Source organism: Octodon degus, unplaced genomic scaffold (assembly GCF_000260255.1).
Source record: "Octodon degus isolate 3935 unplaced genomic scaffold, OctDeg1.0 scaffold00003, whole genome shotgun sequence".
In the NCBI taxonomy this organism is placed as follows: Eukaryota; Metazoa; Chordata; class Mammalia; order Rodentia; family Octodontidae; genus Octodon; species Octodon degus.
In genome coordinates, this window is record NW_004524579.1 from 29,630,755 (window position 1) to 29,644,189 (window position 13,435).

A 13,435-nucleotide genomic window follows, 5' to 3' on the forward strand; every position below is an offset into this window, starting at 1 on the left:
AGTTGTTGGCTTGAGCATTTTACAGCTCAGCATATTAATATGTCTTTACTTTTTATACCTTGTGTTTATACTTTCTGCTGGATGGTTAAGACCAATATAAAGCAAGACCTATATAACAAAAAATGTAACTTTTGTATCTGACAAGGTCAGTCAAATCCCTTCGGGATTTACCCTGAAGCACTGTACAGCAATTTGTAGATCTTTTGTCAACATCAGCCATACAGATAAGTCACAAGATGGTTAAGACAATGGGCCTGAGAATCTCCCTCAGGTTTTTGAAACTAGCCGTAATTGGTAGGACTTTCACCCTGACTAACTATATATGCTAATACCTGTGAACTAAGCTAGTGCACCGAGGATAGCAATGTGTAATACTAGGGCCATGCTTGGAATTCCTGTCATTCTGCTCTTCTAAATGAGTACTGCTTCTATTGCCATATCAATTATTGCTGTAGTCTGTCTCAAATAAATGTTTATTTTATTTATTTTTTTATATTTTAGGGAAGGGTTTACAGAGTGTTCAGGGTCTCACTAAGAGATCGAACTCATAGTGATCTGCCTGTTTACAGCCGCCCAAGAGCTGGGATTACAGGGGTGCACCACCAAACCCAGTCTCAATTGCTGTCTCAGTGCACCCTAGGGGGAGGGCCAGCATAGCAGGCCCAGGAATCGAACCCTTGAGCCCTGCGCCTGCTTACAGGTGCTTTAATCCATTGAGATATTTGGCCAGCCCTTAAAATAAATGTTAAAGAAAGATAATAAGAGAAAATAAGAGATAAAAAAAGTCATAGGACTGTCCTGCTACAATGTTGCATATGGTTAGATTATTTCTATATTTCTGTACAAAAATGTGTAATTGTTCATTTTTATTTTATTATTTTTTTCGCATTCTATAGGGTTTTAAAGTTCAGCATATCAATGACTGTGGTATAATACCTGTTCTATGTTGTCTAAGGTGTTTGATATTCAGACAGATAATGATGTTAAACTCAAATGCCTATGTTATAGGGTAATAATATCATTAAGCTTCTCTTCTAGAGGTTTAACAACTTAAGTTTGCAGACCAAAACATTAGAGAAACAGAAGGGCTACAAGGATAGCCAATATTTGGGCCCTAGCCCTTTAAGGTCAGTGAGAGCTCAGGACATAAGAGAACCTGCACTGTAACATCCTGTAACTCAGTGGTGTCCCAAATTTTCTGTTTAAGAAGATTATGCAGCTACAGAGGAGAGTGATTGACCATGTATAGTGGGCCTAAGGAAAGTCACATGGAGAGAAAACATTTTCTCAGGCTTTCACAGAGAGCACACTGGTAAAGCCATGGCCATGAAGTACTCTTCTTTAAATGTATGGATGCAGGACAATGGACTGCTTTTGGGATTCCCTAGGATGATCTCATTGGTTTGCCTATACTGGTTGAAACTTCTCACTTCTGAAGGACTTGGGAGGAGGGAAACCATGGCTCCAGTCTTATTTGCTTTCTGAGCCTGTTATATAGATTCGGTGGAAGCATAAAGACCTTGACTTTCCCAGGTATGTTAGAGGAAATCAGCCTTGAAAATATGGAAGTAGTTGAAAGGATGAGAAATTCAGATGGTCTTCCTGGTGAGATAATGTATCCCTTGATTGAGAGCCAAACATGAAGCCCTGTTTTCACATCAGATACATCCAGGTGGAGGAACTCCTGTCATGCTAAGCTGAGGAGTGAGAAAGCCTGGGTCTGTAGCATGAATTCTATGATCTCCAGTTGTTACTAAAACAATTTAGTAGATATTATGAATAAATGGCCCCTTACATGTCCTAACTAATCATACAGGTGTTGTACTGAATTGGAGCACTATCAGCGGATGATAAATAATTGCTTGTAAAAATATTTGTCATGAATTACGGTTATTTTGATAAAAGTTGGGTTATACTACCTTTTCCAATATGAAACTCTTAGTGAGTACACTTTTAAAATCTCAGAATATTCCGAAATTTCTATAATTTAGATTATGTTGCTTATATTATCAGATATAGTAAAAGCAGATTAAATATTGAAGTTATATTTTCTCAAAAATAGGAGAAAATAATGACATATATTTTTCAGATGATATTATTTTATTTTGTTTTTTTATTTGTTTATTTATTTATTTTGTGTGTGGTACCAGGGATTGAACTCAGGACCCTGTGCTTGCCAGGCAAGCACTTATTCTACTGAGCTATCTCCATGGCCCCAGATGATGTTATTTTAACAACTAAAAAGAATCATTTATACATAAAATTCTAATTATTCACATATAAACAGATGTTCTCACTTAACTTGAAGGCACTTGAAGAAAGTTTGTTCTCTTAAAAATTCTAACACTCCTTTTGGAATCAGTTCTTACACCAAGACATTGAAGTTTTCAGCCATGCCCTGTCTAAAGTAGAATGCTGATTGTGTATTCTCTCTAGACCGAGAATTCCTCAGCTCTCCATAGTATTTCAGCTTCTCACTAGACATTATTGTACTTATCATTATTGTTTACTTGAAATAAAATTAATTCAGAATTGTATGTCAAAAAATGCGAGCAACCTGAGCTTTTTTCTACTTGTAAGTTAGCAAGTCATTACAGTATAGTTTTATAGAGGCTGGGGAACCCCCCCCCAAGATTCTTATTTGAATAATGATGAAAAGATCATTACTCACAGCAATAGCTACTGGCAGATTGTCATCATTTTGCCTTGGCTCTTTGAGTCCCTGTTCCCACAGGATAACACTATAGTAGTAGTTGACTCTTGCACACATTATAGGTTGCCTGAGGTAAGCTACAATAAAGGAACCTACAGTAAAGGAATCCCCAGTCTCAAGGACTTAAGTATGTTTAATGAGAATAACCCTCCATGAGCACTGTACTGAAGAGAGATATTATGCTTATTATACTGGATTGTGAATAATCCTGCTTTTTGCTACAGAGAGAAAGGCTATCTTTAACTTCCAATATTGTTTGATTATACAAACCTTTTGATGAGATTGAGTATGTCCGTGGTGGTCTGCCCAAATCAACTGCAATGATTAGATTTAGTATTGACCTTACAAGGACATTTGATTTGGTCCTTGACCTTTGGCTTGCATCTAGAATTGTGGAAAGAATTGAATTCATGAACATAGACACCATGTAGTTACCATCTAGCCAAATTCAAAGATTAAATACTTAGAGCCAGCAATTGGATACACAATTGTTTAGCAATCAAACTTAGGATTCTACCTTTAAGTGTGAATCAATTCTAGGATATAATTCTTGTTTTAGGATATCATACTTTTACCAATGGAAAATTTCTCAGCAATATATTATCCAATTTACCTCTTTTATAGCATTCATTTTAAGAAAAGAAAATCCATTACTAACCTATTGCCAGATAAAACTCACCAATTCCACAAATGAAAAGCCATTTCTAACATTCACTATGCTACCTAGCAAAATTCCTAATGTAGAGCAGAATAGTTCAAAATGCTTAGTGACTGAGTCTAGGAAAGTATATTCTTGATTAAGCCCTTAGTGTGCAGAATAAAACTGATGAACCTCGATAGGTACACTCACTGTTTGCCTGACATACTGTATAAATTATAATCCTGACAACAAGGGGTTACAGATAACTACATTTGTAGCTGAGAAAACAAAGACATAGAAGGCAGAGAAATTTTTCATTGTTGCAAAGGTAGTAAATATGAGACCTAGTTCAGAATCAGCATCTACATTTTTTCTGTGCTATAATTCACTTTTGGGTTCCTCTCATTTTAAAATTTTCCCATATTCTGTCTCTATCAAGTTGGCAATTTACATTATTTACTTCTTTTATGACTCTTTTATCTATGTCTAGTAGTTAATAAATCAAAATTTGCTGGGACCTGAAAAAGCTACATACAGCAGTTCCTTTAAGATTTTGCTTTAAATTGGTATAATAGGGAATGAATGAAAAATTTAGATTTGGTACTTGGATGCTGTGAAAGCTGCTTCCAGGATTCCTAAAGGCTATGGAAAGCTGTTCTCTCTCTAAGTGGTTTTGTGACTGTGTTTAATTTTAAGGTTAACAAAGGGGGGGATGGGAGCAGGTGATGGCTCGGCTGTGCTTGATGACTCCGTCTCCATTCAGGGGCACGTTTCTGTGGTGACTGGCTGGCATTGTGTAAGGATCATTGTTAATTCAAACTATCAGCAGGGCCTGAGCCAGATTAATCTCCATATGGCAGAAACACATGAGATCCAAGTGTAACCATCGATATACGCAGGTCCCAACCTTATCTACGCCCTGGCACAGAGCGTGTCAGTTTCTAATTCTTCTTTGGGAATATATCATTTGATTCATGTGTGAAAGATCAGTGAAGGAGGAGTATAAATCCCACTTTTGTTCAGCCTTCTGGGCAGTTTAGGCCCGCTAATTTCTGCAATATGCATGATGTATAACAGAATGGCAACCCTTTCAGATTTACAGTCTCTCCTTGGAGTCAAAATTAAGCAGGCAACCATTTATTAACATTTCAAAGACAGAGCCCAATGTTCTGGCTAGCATCATAAGTTTAGAGAATTTTGATGAGTGAAAAACCCTTCTAAATCTCCTTACTCAAGCTGTTGATTTACAAGCATGGGTCAGCATATGTGAGCACTGAAGATTGCATGTTCTCATTCCTTATTCACTCTGGCCAAATCTTCCTTTATTTGACAGGTCTTACCTGACCATGCTCATGTAAAACAGGACTCTTTCTGATCCTCATGACTATCACTGTTCTCCAAGCATCTTTATAATTTTTTTTGTAGAATTTATGCCACTCCTCATGCACTTACATGACAGGGAAGTATGGCTACCTGACAACTTCACTTAGAATTTAAGCTTTACAAAGCAAAGACTTTTTCTTGCTCATGACTTCATCCAAACAACCTAGAGCAGAGTCTGCATCCAGTAAGGACCCAATCAGCATTTGAAAAAAGAAAGTGAAATGAAATGTTTACAAAATCACTCTTCTTTTCTCTAGTGGCAATAGAGAAATGTAGATAATGTCCTTCCACATTCAGAGTAAAGAATTTTAATTTGCACAATGCTGTTGGTAGAGAATGTTTCATTTAGCCGCCATTAGCTCTTGTCCTGGAATGACTCCATACTATTGAATTGCAAATATTTCTACTTTTACTCAGAAGAAGCCAGAGAATGGTGTAGTAGCAAGTAAATGTTTCCTGAGTATTTTAAATGTGCAATTTGCTATCTATAGAATAATTAGATTATCCTTAATGGCAAGACACAAATAATAAACAGTTTGATTAAGACAAGCTGGAGAAAGGCCAAAGACTAATAAAAGTAAAGGGGGAAAAACCTAATGTGGCCTTCTCAAATTATATAAATTGACTACATAATGAGCAAAAAGTTTAAATTAGTTACCCAGTGGCCCCACAATGAAGCATTAGTAAAGTTTATTACTGGAAATCTGCAGAACCTAAAATTCATTATTCTATTATTTTTTCTTTAGAGCTAAATTTAACCAGGGCCCTTAACAATCCAACAAGCCTTGCAGGGAAAAAGTCACTATAAAAGAGACAGGTGAGATTTGCCTAATAACTCTTAGATATTGCCAATGTTACAAAAACATATTCTACAAGTACTATTTTCTAGAACCATCAACCTTTATAAAACATTTCTTTATAAGCCTCTAGTATAGTAGGCAAATATTTTACTTACCAAAATTTATAGCTAAATTCTAAAACCTGATCTGCCAAAGACTCCAGGATATTCCATACTTCTTCAACCATGCTATGGTAGAAATCGAGACAATAGCAAAGGATAATACATATAACATTGGCCACTCATACTTCAAAAGGCCACTGTGTAACTGTCCAGGCATATGTATACTGCAACTTCTCATATCCACATGTCTACTGAAATGCTTTCTATTCTTGTTCTTACTTATAGAGGTCTTTTCTCAGCCATTATTTCTCTCCCAATCACCACCTCTCTATTAATTTCCACTCCCATCTTGAAAGTTAGTTTGGCCTTTTAGGTTATCCTGCCTACGTATCCCAGAACATTGGTCTCTATACTCATTGGCATATAAAATTATAATACCAGTGCTGGTATGATAAAAGCTGGGCTGCTGCTTAAATGTATTATTTCATTCCATCCTTTCCAACTCTAATAATGAACTTTCGAAGACTTTGTGAGTGCCTGAGGGAATTTAGTTACTTTGGGATAAAGACTGTGCTCAAACTCAGGTTGTCCCCACAATGCACACCTAAAGTCCATGGAGCTCTATTGTTACTGTGGTCTCATGTGGTTATTTCTGACCGCAAAACTAGATTATTTCTGACTTCCCAAACTTTTAGGGAAGGAATCTACTTTTTGGTATACTGCCTTGAAGTTTTGATGATCAAAGATTTTGATAATTACCAATGGATGTCAATAAATAACTGATACTGGACTAATACTGTGGTCTAATACTATTTCCTTTTTCAGAGTCCCAGAAGAGGTATAACTGTCTCCTTTTTAAAAATATTTTTTCTGCCTTCTTGCCCCTGGGAGCCTCCTGAAGCAACTTCTCCACTAGCAGAAACAAGTACTTATTTACCTAAACCTGACATAAGACAGTGTGTTCATTCAGTGACTAAATGCCTAGGCTAGATGACTCCTGCCCCTTTGTCCATTTCTCACAGAAACTACTTAAAAGCATTGATTTGACCATGGGTTTGACCTGTGATAGTTGAGTCATTGCTCCACATTCAGTAATATAATATTTGAGCTGTAAGTGTATAAGATGAAGCTCCAATTCATTCTTCCTTTTTTACAGAAAAGGACACTGAGACTAGTTTGCCAAAGCAGATACCATGTTTTCCTAGAATTGATTTATGGTTCCATGTTCTGTACATTATTGAAGTATTCTCAAAGCTTTGAAATTCTGTAAATATTTGGCTGGAGTAGAGGACTTTTGGTGAATGAAAAGAAAATTTCCTTTGCTGGAAATCTCTACATCTGGAGAAGAATCCTAAGGAATTTAGTGGAAGAAATTTACGGAGGATTTTGAGCATGGAGGTGATCAGATAGTGGTGTTTATTGCCAGTTGATCTAATTGTGGTTTGTAGAGTGGAATTAAGCAGGAAGAAACTATAAGCAGGCTGCATAATTTGGGTGCTATTTAAAAGACATTTTAGAACTTGATTACTTCAGAATACCCACATATAATAGTCAGTGGGATATTTTGTTTTCTGGGGTGGAGTTGTATTAGATATAGAGGATTTCCTCCCAGATTCCTGTTTGAGGAAGGACTGAATGGTTCACTTTGGGGATCAGGCCACCAGGCAGTCTGTAGCCCTCATCATTGTTGAAGGAAAGCGTGCTTCAGTGACTGGGAGCCATCTCATCTCATGGCATCATGCCTTGCAGCTAAAGGGAGTGTGATATATGACCTGGCTATTTTCACCTGATGCTGGTCATTCTGAATAACTGGTATCAGTGCTCCCCAGTGGGAGAGTTGACCTGTGTGGGACCGGAACTGAAGTTCAATTTTACTTCTGTTCATTTATGATTTTGTGTCCTTTCTTGTTTTAAAATATGTATATATTACTCTTCTAAAAAGTAATTTGCTAAAACTTTCCTTGTGGCCTCTGTTTCTGGAAAATCCAACAGTAATAAGAGGGAAGGTAAGAACAGAGATCTGGAAAAAAGTAATCCATGGACCCATGTATATGGTGTTGAAATATACTGCGGATACTATCCACCTTTCCCCTCATGAGGCATTCAAGTTAAACTGATTAGAAAGAAGACTGGGGGAGTTTCTTGAATTCATATATAGAAATAATAAGCAACAATTTTGAAAGAAGTGGTGGAAATAGGTTGTGCTTAAGAATCATGGAATCAAAATGTATTTATGGCTTCTCTAACCCTCAAGCCACCTTGTGACATTGGTAAGACCTTCTTATCCATTACTTTTAGTGGTGACACTATTTTTGTTATTACCTTCTATAAAATAAACATAGACTAGAATATTGTTCTCCACATCAAACAAATTCTCAAATTCCACTGACTAGGAACAGTGGAGAATTAGTTGTATTATACATCATAGATTCATAGCAGGTCTAGGGGATTCTTCTCTACTTATCTAATGTTCTGAGATCTATAATCTTGTAAAGAAAATTTACAAGACTGTTTGACTCGATTATTTCCTTTGCTCTCTACAAGGCCAGTAGCTGTGGAAGGGAAGAAAGAGAGAATTCTGGAAGATCTGACATTCAAATGAAACACTTGAGCCTGAACTCATACTCACTAGTCACAAGGAAATATCATGAGGACCCAAGTGAATGTCTGCAAAGTCCAGTGTTATCATGAGCCTAGAAAAGTATTGGCTTAAAAATATTGAAGAAAGACTACAAATAATTAAAACATTGTCCTCTTATATTTCCATTTCTCTACTATCCTACTTCTTTTATTTTCCTTTTGGCTGCTTGAGATTCATAGCTGCCAGCATACCTAAAAACAGTGCTGAAGATATGTTATATTTTCCAGGGATTTAGCTTCAAATTGAGACTCCCTTCAATGCCTATAGCATGGCTTAGTATGTATCATGTGCTTTATGATATCAGGAGAGGTTAAATCTTGTAGAATTTAGAAACACATTTGCATGGCAACACAAAATTGGGAAGGAGAGAATGAGAGGGGTAAAATGGAAATCCCATTTTGGTATTCATTATAACAACACTCCCACAGTGAAATTACCTTATATCCCTGACAGAGATTAAAGGTTTTACTTTTCCTGGTTATCAGCAGCAACTCCTCTCATTAACTGTTCTTCTAACCACCTACTCAGCCATTTATCCAAATATGTATGTAAAATTAAAAATAAATAAAAGAACTAATTCATCAGGGAACACTGGGACCGGATGGCAAAGAAATGGGATGTAGAAATGCTAGGAAAAATAGTACTATTAAACCCATATTTCACAAGGTGTGAGAGTTTTCTCATTAGCCCATGTATCTCATTATCATCTCAGGAGACATTTTACTATGTACTTTCACAAAGACAGTTAAAAGCTCAATTTTGTCTTGGTTAATTGTAGGTTCAAATATTTGAAGAAAAATGTATATTTCGAAGAAGTGTTCATCTTGTGATATTGATTCAGCTTAAGGAAAACAAAAGTTTATTCTTAAAAATGCAATAATATGAACTGCTTTGTAATCACTGAGGGCACAACAATTGGGTAAATGCCTGAATTACAATTTAAATGATTCTGGGTAGAGAAATCATGGCATTTCTTAAATGAAAGGATTACTGTGCATTGAAGTGATTCATAATAACAGTAGGAACTACCATACATGTTGAGCCTGGGCTTCCAATGTTCCTAATACTGTTTTGAATGTTTATGTATGTTATATATATTATTTTTAATCATATATATATATTGGAGTCACAGTTACTCCAAGATATGGAATTGCATTCATATCTTAACATCCAATGAGAAGTTTCTGAAAGGCAGAAGAATAGTGGAGGAAGCTGCAATCCTAAGTGAAAAAAAGGCTCATCTATTGAACTAAGCGTAATTTGCTCTTTTTAATAACAACAATGATGATGATGATAGCAATAATAATGGCAATCAATAATTGTTATAAAGCACTTAATTTATGCTAGCCTTTCCTTGAGCAGTATTGATGCATTTATTCAATAATTTCTCAAAACATTTGTTTTTTGTTTCAATACATACATTGTTTTGAATGCTAATAGAATTATAATTGCTTAGCCTTTCAATGACAACATTTTTAATGGAAACTAAAAGCTTTATTTATGAATTTCTGCAGAATTCTGCTTTATTTATGATATTTGCTGAAATTAAATAAAAAATTCAAGTCTTTGATGAAAAAATCTGATGGGATAAATGTTAATATACCATTTCATAGATGAAAAAATTGATGCAAAACTTGAAGACATTGAAGTAGTAGCGATAGTTGTTAGAAAGCTAACCTAGGCTCATTTTGATTAATCTTAAGTAGCACAGCCATTTGTAGAACTACAGCTAAATCTACCTCTATTTTCTATTGACACTCTCAGTCCATTGCCAAAACTAGAATTTATAAGATTATGCAAGGGATGGAGATTAAGCTTGCTAAAGAGTTAGGCAGTGAGAGTACTTGTCATAGCTAAACAGATATTAGACAATATAACCTTATTAATTTCCTACAACTTCTATAAAATTATCACACAATAGTTGGTTTAGAACAACTGGAAATGATTCTCTCATAATTCTGGGACTGGAAGTCTGAAAAGAAGATGCCAGCTTGGTCCTACTCCCTTTGAGGGGGCAAGAGAAGGACCTATTCCGGGCATTTCTAGTAGTTTCTGCTGGCTGTCAGCCATCCCTGGATTTGATTGGACATATATCACTCCAACCTCAGCCTTTTCTTTCCACAGTATTCTCTTGGTTTGCAACTTCTCTGCTTATATATCTACCAGTGATAATGAGTTTAGGGCATACTTTAATCAAATATGACTTACCTCGACTCAATTATATTTGGGAAGACAATTTCCAAAAAAGGTCACTTTCATTTTTTGGGTGGATATGAAATTTTGATGGAATGCTCTTCAACTCAGTAGAGTCACTAAATTGCTAAGCTTTTTAGGAGTAAAATGGGCATAAAAGTTACATCAATGTCACAAGTTTGTTGTGAGACTATGTATCTGGACTTTAGAATATGGTTTAGCATATAATAGATGGAATTCAAGTGTTAACTAGGTTAACTACACAATAAATTTATATTAGCAAGTTGATAGGATCAAAAGATGTATTAGGGTATGTGCAGCTTTCCCTAGACATTGTACTTGTACATTAATATAGCTGATGGCCGAAATTAGTACTTATAGAACTTAGTTTGCAGCAAGACAAGTTTTGATCCTAATCAATGCAGCAACATAGAAGATCAATATAAAAGTCATTATTTATATAGTGACATGAAAGTACTGTATTGAATTCTATAGCTTTTTGGAAAGAATGTGCTCTCCCTTTTCTTTATTTTATTATCTTTCCTCTTTTCTCTGTCAAGATTTTGCTTCTGGTAAGGTAGGCAAGATATCAAAGGGAGCTTTCATTGCAGTCCAAGTGTAAGAAATGTTCAGCTCTGACAACAAATAAGTGAATTCAAACAACAATTGCATCTGCTAGTATGAATGATATAAGATTTCATTTGGGGGTCTGGTAGTGACACAGAAGCAAATCAAGATTATCTGACAATGTAGAGAAAATGTAGAAGCTTCTGTTTTAAAAATAAATCCTGCGGTAAGATGTGGATTCAGCTTATTTCTTAGTCTTATGACTGATGTCACTTTTTTTTTTTTTTGTGGATCAATTATTTTATTTTTTTTATTTTTAACTGATGTCATTTAAATGAGCCAATGATAATTTTCAGTCATAACTTCTGAACTTGTAAACTAAAGCAGGACTTGGAGTAGCAAAGATTAACATCTTGTTTTAAATTTGAAGGAATCTGGTCTGTTTTGGTCTGTGATAATTTAAGACAGATAAAATGTTGTCACTTCTCCCTTGCCCAGCCTCTCCTAAAAATTCCATTTTATTATTAAAATTGAGTATATAAATGACTTTCAGAAAACAAAAAAAATTGTTTCAACAGTAAAAGAAGAATCTTAGAAAGTGAAAATGAATGAGAAACCTGCCATGGGCTCCGAGAGTTAAAGGACTTAAAGCTACAGTGCCTTGTAGTTTCTAAGCCCTTGTGCAGGGGCTAAACCTTGGGTTTCCATCAATTAAAACTTTAAAATTAAGAAAAATGGCTTTGCAAGCTCTAATTTTGTTCAAAGATGACTATCTCCAGTATTACTTTTGGCAGCACCTCTACAAATATTTTTAAAGATTAATTTTGCTTTGCTGTGTTTGAATTTTTAAAGAATGCATATTTAGTTAGTATTCTCCTTAACTTAAGCCAAACTTTATGAAGGTGTCATTTTGCTCATGAGGTTCTTACTAAGAATTCACATTCATAATATCCAGACTAAGTGAATTCTTCTTAGGCTTCACCTTAAAAGACGTTAAACATACATACGACAACTCGGCTAATAGCTGTAGAAAAAAATAGTAGAGGACAATAACAAAGCTCTGAGTTTTCTCCTGAGATTGTGTGGTGTTCGCCTTTAGACTGGACGTCTGTGCCAAGCTGTGAAAGGACAGGAGGGCGCTAGCTCCCATCTGCTTGGCCTCTGAGGTTAGCGCTGACATTGTCTGCCATGCGCTCCTGGCACCAGCATTTGCTCATGTGGAAAATGGGGGGCCCAGACCCAAAGGAACTTGTGTCTCTTCTCCCTCTGTGTTTCCTTCTTTCTTCCTTTATTAGTACACATTGGAACCCTTTGTGAATGTGCTTTTCTGAGTGAGCTCAAAAGGCCTTAAGCAAAATAAAAAAAAGGTAAAGTCAGCAAGTTCAATTTGCTTACAAGGCCTAGGCTGTGATGAAGGTGTCTTCTGTCTTCTGTTACAGTGTATCATAACAAGAAATTTACACTGGGCTTAGAATCACGAGATCCAGATTCATCATCTAGCTTTGCCACTTGAGTCTTAAACCTCTAATGATTTCACTTTAATGGTAATATGCAAATAACAATACTTTCCTTCAGACCATTTTTTTTTCAATGAGCAAGTAAAATTTGTATTTGAAACTTATTTGCAAGCTGTGTAGTATTTTAAACTGTACTTTCTGATCTAGAAATGTTCAGTTCACAAAAATTTCAATAATCATGGCTAGCCAGATAGCTCAGCAGACTAAAGCATCTGCTTACATAGAAGCAGGAACCTGGGTTGGATCCCTTCCCTGAGTGCAGGCCTCGCCCCCAGTATGCACGGAGATGGAAATTGAGACTGAATAATCCTGTAAGCCCAACACTTGCGAAGCAAAAACTAGGAGGATCACTATGAGTCCAATCAGTGTACTGAGACCTTGTAGACCCTGTACTAAATACATAAGAAAAAAAAAAAAGAAAGAAAATATCCAATATCCATTGAAGAGAAATTTGTCGTGTTTTAGGCTTCAGGCACTTTTTCAAACCAAATGAATCCACAATAGTACTCCATGCAGGATCAAATTCTGCAAAATAACATGCAACATCCTTAGAAGAGAAATACTAATTTACACATCTCAAGTGCTTTCTTAACCATCTACAGTGGCTAGAAAGGGATTGTGGGTATCTCTCCTATTCTTGGCATTAAGGACTCTGTCAGAACACTTTGCAGGGCCCTCCTCCTCTTAGATCTCATTGGGATAAGAACTTTCATTCACATGGCTTTCTTTTTTTTCTCCATAATTTTATAGGGAAACAAATAGTAATAAAACAATTTCAAAAAATTGGTAGGACAGTTTCAACAATTAACACATTGCATATATTCTTCCTACTGGTTAATTGCTGTACAAGATGCAGACATGATATCCTATTTAAAAACAC